The following is an 18,465-nucleotide window of genomic DNA, read 5'->3' on the forward strand; positions in this document are numbered from 1 at the left end:
AAAAAAAAAAAACGTTCAATTCAGGGTTCAGCGTCACTATGTTCCCTTGAGTCTCAGAAGAGACTTTGGGCAAAAACTATTGAGAATGCACTGTTGATATTTGTGGACTCTTGGAGTCCAAATGCTTGTTTATTTATTTATTTTTAATTATTTATTGCTGTGAGACAGACATGAGCTTTTGGGGCCAAGGGATAGATATTCTGGCATTAACATTTGGTGTTCCTCAAAGGCTCACCTCTTAAACATCTGGTTCCCAGCTGAAGTCATTATTGAGAGGTGTTGGAAGCTTGTGGAAATTGGGGCCCATTTGATTAAAATTACCTCATTGAGAATGTGCCACTGATGGGGTACTGGGACCCTAATGCACTTCTGTCTCTGTCTCTCTCTGCCTCCTAGCAGCCATGAGGTGGTCAGTTTTCCTATGGCATACACTCTTGGCCAGATGTTCTGCTTTGCTATAGGTCCAGAGGTAAGAGGGCCAAGTGACCATGGACTCTAATCTCTGAAACCATGAGCCAAAATAGATCTCTGCTCCTTTGAATGTGGTGATCTCAGGTATATTATCACAGGTTTGGAAAGTGATTAGGACAGCTGCTGTCCAAAATATAAGAGGCTCCAGACCTTCCTCTAACCAGATTCACCTCTTCTGTCTGAAGGTAACACAGAAAAGCTGACAATTTACTCACTAATTTTTTGACCAACAAACATGCCAGTAATATCTTCAGATTATAATTTGGACATGTAAGGATGCCAAAGGCATCTTGTGTGAGAACACTGCAAACCCCACTCATAAATTGGATCTGATGTGTCTTAGGGGGGAGCCCAGGTGAACAAGTCAAGCCCTGGCATTGGAACACACATTGCACAATGGTCTGGCTTTCTAGCTAGAAGCTATCCATCTCGGCTGATGGTGGATACTCAAAAGAATCTATTTGGGGTGATTCTCTCTTTTAGAAACCCCTTAAATGTCCCAGAGTACCTTCATCTCCAGAAGCATTATCTGAGAGTACTCTCTTATTATTTGAAGAGTTTTCTCTATATTGAGGAGTTATTGAGTGGCTGGCAAGTACCTTTCAGTTTTATGGGAGGGAATGTGCTCTTTCCTTTGCACTTTTATATTTTCTTACATTTTCAAGAGCAAGGTATGCGCCTGAAATCTGCATCTTCACCCCTCTACCTCTGTGTGCAGGGCCCACAAGATAATATCCTTGAACTGGGTGTGTCAGTGTTCAGATTATGTATGTAATGTTCTGTATGTGTGTGTGTGTGTGTGTGTGTTTGTTTATGTGTGTGTGTGTGTGTGTGTGTGTGTGAGAAAGAGAGAGAAGGAGAGACAGAGAGAGAGAGAGAGACAGAGAGAGAGAGAGAAAACACATGAACTTTTTTCTCTAGCACCAGGACTTTGTGTTTTTATGTGTTTCATGTGTATAGGTATGGAAAGGATATGAAACAAGACACCATAAATTCTCCTGTGTGGGACTGTTTGGTTGTCGTGTGTAAATATTTTCTGAGTGATTTCTTTGGTCATTGTTGGCTGAGTACCTTTCTGGCAGGACATGTGTTTAGGGTTTAAGTGGTGCGTCTGTAGGTGTTGTTGGCATTGTGGACTATTGTGAACATGACTATTGTGAATGCATTTGAGAGGAGTTAGGATGTTGTCTTACTATTATGTGTTGGATCTGTGCATTTTCAGATTTTAGAATGTATGTGTATGTTGATGTCTAGGTCAGAATTTAGGGACATAATCTTTGGTGTTCAGAGATTTGGAGAGAATGGAATCATGGGGTATGTTGGGGTGTTTAGAATTATGTATATGTGGCACATAGATGTGTATAGATTCTGTTGATAATGTCTCAAGTGGACTGCTGTGTATTTTCTTGTTTAGGGCTTTGAGGTGATCATGTTATTTTTGGGAATGGAGGGGTGTCCTTTGTGAGTATGTAGGAGGAGTAAGCAGTGTCTGTACGTCTGAGATTTGTTGTTGAACTTCATATTCTGAGGCATTCTGTGTATGTGCATGTTTGCAAAATAGAGGTGATTGTAAATGTTTTCATTTGAGAATACAAATTGTTGTCATGTTAATAAGTAATTTGTTTGCTCCATTCAGTTACTGAGGGAGTGTTTGTGTGATTGCTTTATGGGTGATACTGATTGATGTGTGGTCTGAAGATGAGTGTATCTGAAGCACACCAGATACTCTCAACCAAAAGACCCTTGCCATAATTAAGCTTCTTCTCTTGTCAGATCAGCAGCAAGAATGCAAAGGTTACTGTTGTTGGGAGCTTCCTCTTTCTTGTAAATGCCAGATTTTTTTTTTTTTTTTTGGTAAATACGTGTGAAACCTCTGTCTGGCCTAGAGAATGGAATGAAAAACACTTGTCAAGTGAATCTTCAAGCCCTTTTCCCCCATGGGACAAAAAAGTCAAAATATTTTGAAATTCTCTGTCCCTAGAATATTTCAGGCATGAGCCACACTCTGGACTGATTGGCAACATCCAATAAACCTGCTTTCTGAAAATTCCTGTGGTATCCAGCCTCTTCAGTCCTACTTCATATATATTTTAAGTGTTTCATGGAGGCGACTGGAATATGTGTGAGACTTTGTAAGGAAGGTTATTGATTGGAATTGTTTGGATTTTGCTGTATATTTGTATTAATTTGGGCATGAGGAACTCTGGGTTTAGAGTCAGGCATCTGGAAGATAGGAAGTTTATGCTATTGAGGATTTTAGAGCTCCACAGTGTTGTGTGCTGTTAACTGAGTATATCAGAAAGAATGAGCAGTTTTGTACATTATTAATGAGTTCTGTGCCCTTTAATAGTGAGAGAGTGGCTGCATGTACTTTAGGTCTGTGGGAGTACTGTGGGTTTGTAGATTCAGATGGACATGTGTGTTCCCAGACTTGTATAATCTAGGACTGTGAAAGTATTTAGGAAGTGTGATGGCTGAGTATTCATTCTCAAATAGTAGATGGGTAGTGTGTGTTTCCACTGAGATAATATAGAAGTTATATTTATATGGGAATACAAGTTAAGAGGATTAGGTACTGACAGTGTATATGGGTTATTATGACATGGTGGGACTTGTGAATAATTATTAAGAAGAGTGTTTGAATGGAGTATTTTGGTGAATACTTTTCGATATTCACAAAATATTGATTTTTTAATTTAATTTCATTTTTTTGATTAGGGAAGGGTGTGACATTAGAGTGCAGGGTAAAATATGTGTATTAAGGCAATACATGTGTTATGTATGTATTTGGGAAATGACAATGAGTAGATTGTAGGTGACATCATTGTTGTGTACATTTGGAGAGGGTTGAGAAACTTTATGTGTTTTTTGGAGTTGGTGTTTGCGTATCAAGTGATTCTGGGAATATGGACTCATGTTTATGTGTGTATGTGGGTGGTTGTACCTGTGTCATTTAGGGTTAAGAATGTTACATTTTTGTAATCAGGGTATTTCTGGTTCCACTTAATCTTAGGGAAGTTCAAAGAGATTTTTATGCACACATGCCACCCAGCCACAGAGACCTGTGAACACGTCTTGCTGAGGCACATACATGTTAAGATGCACACTCATTAAAACCCCTTTCACCACAGATATCATTAAAACACCTCACATTTAGAAACAGGTGCATGACCCACAACTCACTGCCATTCCAACAAAAACACAGATGCATAAATCACCTTTATCCCTGCTTTCCCCAAATACACACACCACCACTTCCTTTCTAAAAAAATATATACATACCCACAAATACACCTGCGTGTTATCACCCAGGTACTGACGGACATGCAATTATAATGTATACTTTCCAAATGCAGGCTTATACATTCCTATATACTCTACACTTCCTGAAGTCATGCACATGTTATAACCAAACACTGAGTATGCATGCACACAGAAATACAACATACAACACCCCTACACACACACACACACACACACACACACACACACACACAATAAACCCTATTTGTTACCAGAAGTCACAAAAACAAAACCATAAGTACTCTGGAAAATCTCACAGACTTGAGCCTCTCATCAGAAATACAACATACACAACACCTTGCTTCTGTCTCTTCTTGCTTTACACAGAATTTAAAGTACACTGCAGAGCAGATAGGCTTAACTGAACTGTCCAACAAAAACCAAAAGACGACAAATTCTTCACAACAGTACCAACAACATTCTCCAGAATAGACAACAGATTAAGTCATAAAAAAACCTTAACAATTTTAAAAGCTAAAAATCATTTGAAATAACTTTTTTTCTGAACCCAATGTAATAAAACTGGAAACCTAGAACAGGCGGAACTTCAGAAACATCCTGCATGTCTGCGATTATAACAAAAAGCTCTCAAATAGCAGAGTCAATGACAAACAGAATGGAAATTTTTAAAGATTCTTGAGAAAAATGATAGAAACACAAAATAAAAAACCCTATATCATAGAGCAGAGGCAATTTTAAGATTAGAGCAGTACATACCTATATCAAAAAAGAAAACAACCAAGACTTCCTCCTCAAGCAGGTAGAAAATCAAGAACATGCCTGACCCAAAGCTAGTAGAAGAAAAAATACTAAACATCAGAGAAGAGGAAAATAAAATAAAGATTAAATATTATTTTAAAAATATCAACAACAGAAAGAATTTACTTACTTACTTACTTACTTATGCCTAGGATTGAACTCAGAAGCAACCACTCACTGAGAGATGTCTCCAGACCTAGTTTGTTTTTTTATTGAGAGACAGGGTCCCATAGAGTGGCTCACTGCCTTACTTTTGCTGAGGCTGTCTTTGAACTTGCCTTCCTCTTGCCCCTCCTTGAGGATCTAAACTGTTCATGTCAATGGTTAAGAGTACAGCTTTGCCATTGAACTCACTTAAGCAGTGGGAAGATCATGATGCTGTATAATATGAGCATTCCCAGACGTGACACCTACGGACATCTTCGCATTGGCTTTGTTCACAGAAAGCATGAGACTCACCTTTCAGGACTCTGCTTGGTGCATGGTTTGGCTTCTTCGCTTTTTTGGTGGAGGTTTTCTGTTGGAGACTAAACCCAGAACATCATGTATTCTCGGCAAATGCTTCCCCATGGAGCTGTGCCCCCAGCCCACCTTGGCCTTTCTTGGTGATCAGAGAAAGTGTCTGTTGGACTCTATTTTTAATGACTTACTGGGAAACTTCATGTCCTCTGATTCTACCTCTTCTGCAGATCCAGTTGAAGGCAAAGGTGCTGTGGCGAGCCATCCCCCTTTTCATCTTCTTAGTCTGCTGTCAGGTCAATCCGGTCTCCTGTGCTGTTGTTGGGGAAAGGGGGAGAGGGGAGAACCATGTGCCACTCCTTTGGTTTCTACTTGTTTCCAGATCCTTTGTTTGGTATTATGGCCTCAGATTCTGTGGACCCTTTCTACTTGATGTGAGGGATTCTGGCCTCCAACAGAGGGAGGCTCAGACTCAATGTGCCTCTTTTCTGCTGGACCAGCACCATTTAGTTGAACTACAGCCTTTCTGTGGAGCTAAGAGAATGGGCAGCTCTGTGACCTGGAAAGTCTGCATGTGCCATGTCAAATAGCCTGATCAACGGTGCATTCAGCCTGGGAAACACCATCTTCTTTAGAGTTGGGTTTGAATGCAATACAAAACCTGGAAGAGCAAGATAAGTCTCTGCTTGAGAATTTCTGAAAACTTAAAAAAACTAGAGTGTTTGAAATCCCTGAAATGAGATGGTGAGTAGACATAGAACACTCTCTAGAACTCTCTAGTGGCTTCTCAGCTGCATCTTTTTCATATCTACAGGTGAAATATATGGATCAAAACCACGAGTGACAGTGGAGGGTCAAATCTAATCAGTCACCTGTGTGTCTAGAAATGATTTTCTTGTGTATGTTGATGGTGCATTTGATGGACACGGTTTAAAAATGGGGTTCCAAAAAGGTTCCAGTCACTCAGAATCAGAGCTCATCTGAACATGATGGAAAGGGAAGGTTGATTCCCAACTAGATCCAAATGTGCCAGCCCCATTTGCACAGTCAGGAAATGATTGGAATGTTCTCCAGTTTTATGAACTGATGAAGGACGGGCCTCTCTGTCCTCTGTCCATCCAGAATGGATCTGTCCATGGGGATGGGAATGCAGCAGGCTCTTGAGGGGTACTTGAGTTTCCAAACAGAATGACATGGTGTCTGGTGGGCTCGACAGAGGGACTCAGTTGTGTTCTTATCTTTGGTTTTGGGGTGTTATGCTATAATTGCTGCCAGCAACCTGAAGCCCATCCAATGTGGAAAAGGGGTCACATTCAATTCTGTAGGTTCATTTTATTAAATAATGTCTTGCTTTCCTGAGCTCACAGGGGCTTTGTGGCTGCCCGTTTCCTTAGGCACACTCATGGAGCTCAGTATCTCTGCAATGGTCACCTTGGGCCTCATCATGCAGCTCTTGGCTTGCACCAAGATGATTGAAGTGGGTGACACCCCAAAAGACCAAGCCCTCTTCAACGTGAGCCCAGAACTTCAAGAAAGATCATGGGTAAATTTCTGGTGTCTAGTTGAGAATTTGAATTGGCTCTAAAATTGGGGGCATTAAAACAGCCCAGTTTGGCCTGTGTGCTTTGCCTGCCGACCGTGTAGGTGCTCCATGGCCTGTTAGTGAGAGAGCACTTCTGGGAGGTGCTGGGAATGGGGGAAGGCCAGGCAGGGCAGGGGAGGGCAGGAATGCCCCAGAGCATGGACTTGAAGGATCAGTGCATGGAGGTCACCCCTTCACCAGCCATGATTTCCATACCTCACGAAGGAGGTGACATCTACTTCAGAGCTGTCATAAGTATTCAATCAAAGCCAGATGCTGTGGAGTATGCCTCTAATTACAGCAGCTTTGGAGGCTGAGGCAGAAGGATCACTATTTGGAGGTCAACCTCAGCAACTTAGTGAGGCCCTAAGCACCTCAGTGAGACCCTGTTTCTAAATAAAATAAAAAATGGCTGGGGATGAGACTCAGAGGTGAAGCACGTCTGCTCAGTACTCAGTATAAAAAAAAAAGAGGATTAAATTAAATAATCACTCTCACAGTGCCTAACACATGGTAGTTATTTAGCAAGTGCTATTTTTCCTTCTGTATTTAAAAGGATTTAATGAGCAAAAAGGTGATCCTCTCAGTCCAGCTCTGCTGTTGATTAGATTTTTTGATGTGGAAGAAATTTAGATAATAGTTCTGGAGTCTCAGTTTCTACATGCTGTTAAACTAGGTTAAGAGTATTGGCTGTATCAAATGATAGGCAGCCCCAATAATGGGGTCCAGCCTCAGAGTCAGCCAAGCCTAGCCTCTGTTAACTGGAATGTGCTATTTAGAAAACAATATTTACAATTTTCTACTCTGCCATCTTCCATACAGCATGTCTTTGAGATGTTAAGATAGTAGGTTAAATAATTCAGTGAGAAATCCATCTAACTTAAATTGTGAGTTTCAGACACAAATCAAGATTGTAGAATACATTTATGTATTAATGCATTAATCATTAATGAATTAAGTAATGCATTATTAAATATTAAGTAATGCATTTGTTATTCAATGCCTTAAATTAATGCATTATCCTTCTAAGGCACTAATAAGTGGTTTTCTTTTTTAAATTTTTATTTTTGACATTTTATAATATACTTGGCTTAGTGCAGTGGTGCGCACCACTAATTCCAGCAGTTCGGAAGGTTGATCCTGGAGGATTGTGAGTCAAAGCCAACCTCAGCAACAGCGAGGCCCTAAGCAGCTCAGTGAGACGCTGTCTCTAAATAAAACCAAAATAGGGCTGGGGATGAGGTTCTGTGGTTGAGTGACCCTGAGTACAATCCCTAGTACCAAAATCAAAAAAAACAAACAAAAAATTTGCATTATTTTTCTAAAGCCCAAATTGGGTGTTTTTTTCTCTTTCTCTCTTTGTTTTTAATATTTTTTTTGCAAACCTGAAAATGGAACTCAGTGCCTCTACCACTGAGCTACAGCCTCAGAAGTTTTCTCCTTACCATTGACAATTTTTTAAATATGTTTTTCCATATTAAGAATTCAAGATCAGTTTTTAAAAAAAGAATTTAGGATGACTGGTCTGAAGTTTAGTAAAGCACTTGCCTATGGGCAGTGTCAGTATTTGTCATCTATATTCCTGCCACACTCTGCTCAAGATTTTCTTTGGACCCTAGTGTTTGGCATGATTGTCACCATCGGCCAGTCCATTATGGATGTGATTACAGCCATGGACAGGGACCCCCTCAAAGATGGTTTCTGGGATCTGCCTTCTGATCACCACTCAGGTGAACCCCCACTCTCACCGCGCTTTCTGAGTGACCCTGTTGTCCCTCTTCCTCCTCAGCAGTACTCAGCCAGACCTGGGGCCATGCCAGGCTCAGGGCTAGGCTCAAGGCTAAACACTGGCCTGAGCAGGGTAAGGCCCCGGGTTGGAGGCTGGTCACCGCCCAAAAAGAAATCATTCAAATAAAGACACTGTGCCCATCTACAACGAGAAATATTGAAATCAATAAAGGCCTGCTGTCCACCTGCAAACCCAAAAACAATTAAGAAACAAAAAAAAATATTGGGGCTGGGGCTCAGTGGCAGAGGTTCACCTGGCATGTACAAGGCCTTGGGCTCGATCCTCAGCACCCCATAAAAATAAAAAAAAGATGTTGTGTCCACCTCCAACTAAAAAATAGATTTAAAAAAAAATAATAGAGAATTGAAAGACCCTGGCTTTGGCTTCTGAATTCCCATGAGGCAGATTGAGAAGGGTCTCTAATTTGGCCCTCATAGCAGAGAGCCCTGTCATTGAAGATGGAAGGAACCAGGGCACTGGGGCCAGTAACACAGAGTTCACTTTTATTAATTAATTTATTTTAATTCTACAGTTCTTTTTGGCAGGCTTGATCGTCCTCCTTTTGGATGAGTTTCATTATAAAGGGAACGGCCTGGGCTCTGGCTTTTCCCTCTCCATCTCAAGCAACATTTGTGAAACCATTTTGGGGAATGCCTTCAACCCCACCACCATCAACACCGACCAAGGTAAGGGCCCTGTCTCCCGTTGGGCACATCTGCAGGAAGTTTTCATGTATGCAGAGTATTCTTCTGGGGGAAAATAACTGATTCAGAATCATTTCTTCTGAATTTTCAGTGTGCAAATGTTTAAAATTATAGCTGAGTGCAGAAGCTCAAGCCTGTCATCCCAGCAGCTCAGTAGGCCGAGGCAGGAGGATCACAAGCTGGAGGCAAGCCTCAGCAACTTAGTGAGGCCCTGTCTCTAAATAAAATATAATAGGAGCTGGGGACAGGGCTCAGGGGTTAAGTGGTCCTGGATTAAATCCCTAGTACCAAATAATAATAATAATAATAATAATAATAATAATAATAATAATAATAATAATAATAATATTATTATTATTATTATAACAATAACAACAACAACACTTACAATCAAAATGATATCTAAACTTTCATGTCTTATAAGAATATTTCAAGGACAGCTAGCATGCCACAGAGTAATCCTGCCTCAAATTTCTTAGCAGGAACCTGCACTGAAAAGATAAAGAAGTGTTGATTTTAGTCTATTGTCTTCTGGTGGACATTTCAGTTCTTTCTCAGTCACAGTTAGCATCGAAGTTAATATCCTTGGGCAATCATCTGCACATATTTTAGCAGTTGTTCTTAGCGAATAAGATTCTAAAAATGAAATTTCTACACCAAACCACTTTTTCAGGGAAGGAGCAGTTAGTTTGATGATTACAAGTTCAAGGACAGCCTTAGCAAATAAGTGAGACCCTGTCTCAAAACAGTCATGGGTAGAATGACTGTTCCTGGGTTCAACCCACAGTATTGCCATTTTGGGGAGGAAGGCACTGGGGATTGAACTCATGGACAGTTAACCCCTGAGCCCCGTCCCCAACCCTCTTTTGTATTTTATTCAGAGACAGGGTCACGCTGAGTTGCTTAGAGCCCCAATTTGGTTGACGTTAGCCTCCAATTTGCAATCCTCCTGCCTTAGCCTCCATAGCCACTGGGATTGCAGGCATGCACCACGACACCTGGCTTACAAATCTTAATAAAATAAAAATTGAAAAACATGTGAGACTTCTTAGAAGAGGGAAATTGACTTTTTTTTCTTTTCTTTTTCTTTTGGCCTCTGATCCCTGAATCTGATTTTTGCTGGGAAGTCTCTCATGGAAAATATTTGTGTGCATTTTTTGTGTTTTTTTGGAATTGACTGTGGAGCTGGTTCTTGGCTTTCAGTGCCATGACATCAAATTGAGGAAACTGCAGATGAGTCCCTGCAGGGTGCCTGAGAGATCCCATGGGAAAGAATGGACCCCAGGTAGGAGTGTCGGCGACATTTACAGAAGAGTAGGCAAAGGTGACACGAGACTCTTCCTAGAATTTCAGAAAATCTAAGTTGAATTGAGGATCTGGGGGCAAAGAAGCTGGGCCCCAGCTGTGGATGTGGCCATGAAACTGGGTAGGAGTTAAGGAGTCTGCCAAGATCTCCTGGCTTTGGCGGCGGGCTGCCTTCAAAAAGAGTGGGAGCAGTGGTGACCATAGAGGACCAGTCAGCGAAGGCTTGGGCCGTGGCAGCCAGCCAGAGGACCACTTTGCTCTGGAGCAGGATGGTGAGTGAGGGGACAGTTTTGAAGGAATGATTTACTGTCCCTTGGAGACAGGCTGAGAAAATGTCTGGCAAGGTGGCACAGCCATTCAGCCTGAGTCAGCCAGTGTGACATCAGAGTGAGGGCCTTAGGACTTAGGGAGAGATGAAGGCCACAGACAACTGAGACATGGAGGTGGCTGTCTTGGCCACCTCTGGTACCTCGTTGGGGCAGAGATCTTACCTGGGGGGCTTTGAGTGGTGCTGTAAGGAGCCAAAATGGTGGAGCCACGGGGACAGCCCCAGGACGGGCAAGAGGATGGTGGAGCAGGCTCAGGTAGCTTTCAGCTGAAAGGCTTTCCTGTTAGCAGGAGTGCCACCACGGCTCAGCTTGTGACCTGTAAAGTGGGGTGTAGAAGGGCCCCTAGAGTGGAGAGTGCAGTTGGTCCTTCTTCCCTGAGGTTTGGGACAGTCCAGGCTGGGAGGGAGGTGGACAGTACAGATGTCACATGGCTCTTGCCCCCATAACACTAGTGCATGAAACAACCCATTTCCTAGAGATCAGAGAGTAGTGATTTGCAAGAAGTGACCATGTTAAACATTCAGAAAGCTTCTAAGGCCCACACCCTGCCATTGATGTCACCCACCTTTCATTCCAGACATTTGTCAGTAAGGTGCTGTTAAGCACTAGGCGCTTCTGTGGGTGCTAATAATACAAAATGATAGAACTTAAGGTGTGTGAGCGTCAGTGTCATCCCAGGGCCCCGGGGTCAGAATAGAGCAGAGAAGGAAGATGGGGTGACTGGGGAAGAGTGATACAGGTCCATCCAGAGAACCTGGCGGGTGCAAAGGCCCTGGGGCAGAGATGAGTTGGTCTGTTTGAGGGTCCACTTATGGCTCAGCGGAGCAAGTGCAGGGATTCAGAGAGGTCATTGGTGGCAAGAGGAGCCAGGACAAGTCCCTACTCTCTCCTACTGAGATTGCTGAACTTCCTCCTTTACAAAATGCTCAAGGTTTCATGTCTCCAGATTCTTTACCAAAGAAACATCAGCGGTTGTCCTACACAGGCACAGGTGGCAGGGAGAGGGGCTGTAAGAAGACCACCACGGGTATGCCAGGGGGCCAGGGAACGCTAGGACAGCTTTTCTGTCACAGATATCCTGTCCATGTGGTCTACAGGACAAATGGCCCATCTGAGTGGCCATCCAGAAGGTGACATGAGTCCTGCTGTGCCAACTCTGGGGTGACAGGAAAATGCAGTCCCAGGGAGAGACTGGGACTTCTGAGTCCCCAGCTGTTAGCCACTCTGCCCACAGATGCCACGTTTAGTGAAGCACCGATCTGGGCCGCAGGGGCCATGGTGACAGTGTTTCCCACTGTGTTCTTGTTCTAAAGTCAGTCTCATGTCATTTCTGAAGTGCTCAGACCTTGGTGCCCTGTGCTGCAGTGTCCCTGGCTGGTCTCTTGCCTTTTCCTCAGGCCAGGCCCCTTTCTGCCTGTTGCTGAGGCTGAGGTAGGAGGATATCAACTTGGAGGCCAGCCTCAGCAACAGCAAGGCCTCAGCAACTCAGTGAGATGCTGTCAGTGAATGAAATACAAATAGGCTGGGAGTGCGGCTCAGTGACTGAGGGCCCCTGGGTTCCATCCTTGGTGCCAAAAAAATCCAGATTGTGACCCTGTGACTGTTGGTGCCGTGAGTCTCCTGGCTGAGTCTCCTGGCTGATTCTGTTCTCCTGCCTCTGCTTTGGCCAGGAGGAGGCCCAGGACCCAGCGGAGTCCAGCCCTTTGTTCTTCCCTTCACGTTTGTGTCCTCCTCTGCCAACAGACATGGAATTGGAGGTTTCCATCTTGTAGTGTTCCATCTCTGGGCCATGAACACAGACAAAGTCCAAGCCCTTAGAGAGGTTTTCTCGCACCAGAATCTCCTCTATCTCAGGAATCTCATTGCCTCCATCTTTTTCTTTGCTGTAATCATCCATTTCCAGGTATGTCCAGCATGAGCACAAGAAGTCTGCATTTTTTTTTATTTTTTTGGTACCAGGAATGGAACCCAGGGACATTGAACTCTTGAGCCCCATCCCCAGCCTTTTTTATATTTTATTTAGAGACAGACTCTCACTGAGATTCTGAGGCTGGCCTCCAATTTGCAGTCCTCCTGCCTCAGCCTCCAAAGTTGTTGGTGATGACAGGCCTGTTCCACTGTCTCTGGCTTCAGTATAATTGTTTGTTTGTTTTTTGTTCTGTTTAGAAATGAATGACTGTAGAGTGAATTTTAGTATATTTTCAGACCAGTTTTTCTGGTTTCTTTCTGTGAGTGCCCCAGGCAGAGTGGGAGGAGGGAAGGAGAAGATGCTCTCCAACAATGTCAGAAAGTTAGTATTGAATATTTTAAATAAAAGAAAAGGCAGGAATATTTTAAATAGTTTTGATTATTAGATGCATGTAAAAATTAATAGGTAGTGTCCTGGCCTGATGTGGTGGTACATACCTGTAATCTGAAAAATCATAGAGGCTGAGGCCTTGAAGGATCGCAACTTCAAGACCACCCTTGGTTACTAAAAGAGACCAGTTCTCAAAATAAAATATTGAAGAATTGTGAATATATATGAATGATAAAACACCCCTGGTTTCAATCCCCAGTACCATATAAAACAGTAGTTTCTAAAATTTAGACCCAAATCAGCATCCTCCACTCTATCTGCAACTATGTAAAGTTCTAAAACGCAATAAATTTAGCCATACATACTACTAGTTGTCTGATATTGACCATAATCTTAAAATATATACATAGAAGACCCTTCACAATGTATTAGGTGTTCCCATTATTTTTTCCCATGGCAATTAGAGAGCGAAGAAAACCAATTTAGCTTATGGGGCCACTTCTTTCTTTTCAGGACTAATGAATCAAATATTAAAAGGCTTTAGTGTTTAATTGATTATCATTTATGAAATCAGAATGATATGCATTCTGTGATTTCTTGCTTAATCTACATTGGAAACTTTATTATTTCTGAGTATCAGCATCTGTACACACCACCACACCCCACTCTACTTTTCAATAGTTACAAGTACCTGTGTTCATGCTTCGTCAGTTAGTTATTCCTTTTAAAAATAATTATGTGTTGCATTCATTGTTTACAGAAAATTTATGAAGGTTAAAAACCAGTAAGCATTTCCACAAATTTGACTTTAAAATAGATTTCATCACAAAACACACACAAGAAGTAAGAATGCTTTCTTTCTCTAATTTATTAGCCTTTCTAACATCCAATATCAGGACATGAATGCTGCTCATGGAGGGATGTTCTTACCATCAAGAACAATCAGTACTACTTTCTTCTATCTCATCAAATGTTACAAAGAGTGCACATTTTACTGTGTTTCATATGCAGAACTTGACTTTCCATTATTTGTTTAGTGGGTTTTTGCTTTCTTTTTTATCACTTTGTTTTTCCTGTATTTTCCAATACTCATTTTTTTGTGTGTGAGGTATGAAAAATAGATCACTAGAATTTTCTAACTTTTGCTGTATTCAATCATTTGATTACTTACTAGCTAATATTTCTATTAAAGCATCATTTTAAAGGTATGACTGAGGTAAGCTAATAAAACTATTTTCAAGGTCTACTGCAGAATCAGCATAACTTTCTTGAGCTCTGTAATTAGAACCACTATTTCTGTCCACAAACTGTGCTCTTTTTGTTTTATTTTTTTTCTATATTGAGTAACTCTCTTTGAAATGAGGCACAGAAAATTGCTTTTTTAGAATTTTATCATTAATGAAAATCTATTATTATTTTTCATTAATTGACTGTCTGCTTCAGTTTAGAATTCCAGGTTGAATACGATTTTTTCTTTAAATCTTGTGGTTATTCTGTATGTATCATCTATAATCTATCATTAATGATAAATTCCTGGGTTCTATTCTTGCTTTATTGAAGCTGACCATAGTTTTTTTTTTTTTTTTAAGGATATTCTATTTGGTTAAAGCATAGCTTCTTGAGAAATTCTGTAGATATGCTTAGCATGTTTAAATATTATTTTCTTGAATATAGCATTCAATCAAAATGGAATATTTCCAGACCAGATTTTCTTTCCAGTATATACATGTAAGAAACTGGATAAAATATGGAAAATAATATCTATGTTTTTCAGACACTAAAAACAGGCATAGCAGGTGAGTGAAACCATAAGCAATAAGTGTATACTGGTGAGGTGAACTATAACTTTACTTTTAAAATTGTTCTTAATAAGTGTAGTTTGATAAACTGCTGTTAAAAATTATTGGTAAAGGAGAAATAAGAATAGTTAAAGTATACCAGTGTAAGAAAAACTTGAGGTCTGGCAGCTGAGAGTAGACTGTGGAGAAAAATTCATGTTATAAAAGCGAAGAGCTCCCCACTTTCTCTTCACCCTGTCACCTACTTAATCTCACCAAAAACCACCAAGACACTCAGAATAAAAGGTTTCAAGTTCAGTGGTCACACTCTCTCCAAATACAAAAAGCAGTTACAATTCAACTGAACACAGAAGCTTGTGTGCAAGTTACGAGGATCTGAGACATTTTATAAAACGTTAGGTTAAAGATGATTCTGGTTTTTTTTTTTCTTTTTTTTTGTATGTGTGTGTTTTATTTTGTTCTGAGGGTGTGGCTATTCCTTGGTTACCTTAACTCAACAAAGAAACTGTTATATTTTGATGAAATATCAGTGGCTGACCCACATTAAAAAAAGAAAAATATTTTCAAAATTTTAAAAAAGCCTAATTGCAAATATATACATATACATATACATATATATATATATATATATATATATATATATATATATATATATATATATATATATACTGCTTTCTCCCTCCACATTTTGCATTTTAACGTTTTTTTTTAAATTTTTATTTTATTTTTTATTTTTAGTTCTGAAAATTAGACAGTAAAAAAGCTTCTGGAAGAATTTACAACCAATTGCATGAGGGTCTGGGAAGCTGAGAGGCTGGAGCAGGCCTGGGAGGAGCAGACAGGAAGGAGTCTTCCTCTTAGTCACTGGAGGCCAACTATAAATAAAAAGAGACAAAAATCAATAATTGTTTGTAAGCCAGGAAATGACACAGATTATCAAGTTAGTATGAGTTATGAAAATTTCATATAATCAAGAAAATGGAAAAATCATGAACAGGATTAGGAAAAATAGGGGTAAATTTTATTTTTAGAAGTTTACTTGTGAAACACAAAAAATAAAGATGAATTTTATCTTATGACTTTAAATGGAAGGTAGAGAGTTATGCAAGTCATAAAGTACTTCACAAACCTTTCTTCAGTTACAAAAGCATAATAAATGTATAGCTTCTACTTATTTTACTCTTTATCATCCTTTGCATTTCACACTCTACAAGTGTGACCATAACTAGGCAAATAACTAATCAAGAAGATAATCAGGAAGTTACACTTTTCTCAGAAAACCCCAATAAATTTCAGAGCAAAGAATTGCTACAACACCTATTCATTCCCTTCTTTGGGACAAGGTCCCTTTATAAATCATGTAGAAGAAGAAATTGGCCAAGTTTTAACAAAATGTTACTAGAAATAAATATGAGTTAGCTTCATTTAGAGGTAAATGGAAATAAAATAGCATCATTGTACAGTATCTTTCAGGGTTTGCCTTGAAAAATGAAAAGTGGAAAAAGCTCTTTCTAAAGAGAAGAATACTTGGCAGCACACTTCATCCTTAATTACACTGTAAAAAAATGTTACCTCAGCTAAGAAGGTACATAAACTTATAGGAAGAAATTAAGACTTTTCAAGAGTCTAGAAGGAACTTTTGAAGACTATAAAATTTGGGGGGTACAGTAATCAGGATGGATCTCTGAAAGAGATAATGCAGTGTAAATATCATGAGATTTCATGCTATCAAATACCAAAGCAAATATATCATGGACATTGTACAAGACAACCAACTTGACAACTTGACTTCGCTAGTTTTATTTATCCAGCCTCTGATGATGCACAGGATGAATGAGGACTGAGTACCATAGTGGTTTCCAGTCACTGCATTTTATCTATCAAATACTTCTTACAAATATCCAGCCAGTTAGGAAGAGAGGTCTATTTCTATGTACTTGTGACAGCATCATTCTTTTCATCATTCTCTCATCATAAATCAACAAGTGGACCTCTTTTAATGAAGAAATAATTTCAACCAGAAAAACCCAAACTTTTTTTTTTTTTTTTTTTTTTTTTACATTTTGCTTTTAGGGACAATAAATCATAAGCACGCACCATTAATAAAGTGCCAAGGGATCATGCATAAAAGTGAATGAGACCACAGTTAACAAAAACAAAGATATTATATGGGTCTATGACCATGTTATTCACTGTATTTTCACCTACAAAAAAGAAATAAATAAAAAGGTACTGGCCTGGTAGAATTCTGGAACAGGTGATGATGTTGCTTATACTTCTTAAATTACATAACATTATATCAGTTTGTGCTACCAAGAGATAGACTACATAGGTCCAGGAGCTAGACTGTCAAAGTTGAAGATTCTTCATTCTCTATCACTCCCATTAACCCACTTGGCAATTACATTTTCTTACACCATGCTTCCGCATCCTCTAGTTTTAGAAATCCTAATTATTTAAGAGGACACTATTCCACCAGGATGTCTAACAAGATTCGAACTAAAATTTAAACTGTACCTGAGGACTCAAAATTCTATGTACTAAAAAAAAACAGAAAGCAAGAGGAGAAAGTACATTCCTAGCTAGGTCAATTCACTCTCCTTATCAGAAGGACATTGATTCCATGTTGCAATGGAGATAAAAACTCAGATGATTCAATTTGAAAAGAGATGATCCAATTCTCTTCTTTTTAGTACTCACTTTCCATACAGGAATTGTAAAAAGACCAGTGAAGTAGTTGTGTCTTGAGAAAATCATGGTGAGGAGGCTCAATTGATTTGGACATATGTATGAGTTTCACTCAATCAGCTAAGTTGTAGAGACCAAAAAAAGTCCATTTAGGGGATCTAAAAAGAAGAGCAGAAAAAACACAAGATGACATTAATTTGACATTCAGTCTACACAGCTGTCAAAACTGTAATTAATTGCCCTGTTTTCCTTTTTATACGTTTTTTTTTTTTTCTTTCAGGAACAGACTGTCACCAGTACCATAAACTAAGTACAGAACTTTGACTGAAAAGCGAATTTTTGTGGTGTCACTATAGGGACCTGTGCTTTATGGCACCATAAGGACAGAAGAATTCATTTGCCAGACAATTGCTGAAAGTGGTCTTTTCAAAATATTTTCATCAGTAGAAGAGAGTTTTTCTGGCTATGACCATTCAAGGCTTCCAACACTCAAGACTGTTTGAGACTCATGTAAATCACACTCTATGTCTCAATTAGGACACAATATGAGAGTGCAAGACAACTCCAAAATTTCATTTGGAGTAAGCAAAATCCTCCTTTGAGATAAGACTACAAACCCAGATTCTGTGCACCCAAGCAAGCTCCCTTCCGTTTATTTCCATTGTGCTGATCTGAAGCACCCTATCTTAGAGACTTCCAAAATGCCTAGTCATGGTCTTAATCTCCCTCCTTGGGAGCCCTAATTAGAACTCAAATGCATCCTTCATCTGATTCCATACTTTCTGTTTTCCAGAAGTTCTTTGAAGTCTTTTGTCACTGGAGATCACCTCCTCTTTTCATTGTGAATGTTTATCTCATTTTATGCTTCTATTTTACTGTTACTTTAATTCATTGTGGGTAAAATAGAATTGTATATTTGAAGATCCAGGTCTCTAAGTAAAATAGTTAGCTTAGTTTATGGCTTTATAATACACAGTC

This window comes from Callospermophilus lateralis, unplaced genomic scaffold (genome assembly GCF_048772815.1).
Source record: "Callospermophilus lateralis isolate mCalLat2 unplaced genomic scaffold, mCalLat2.hap1 Scaffold_160, whole genome shotgun sequence".
NCBI lineage: Eukaryota > Metazoa > Chordata > Mammalia > Rodentia > Sciuridae > Callospermophilus > Callospermophilus lateralis.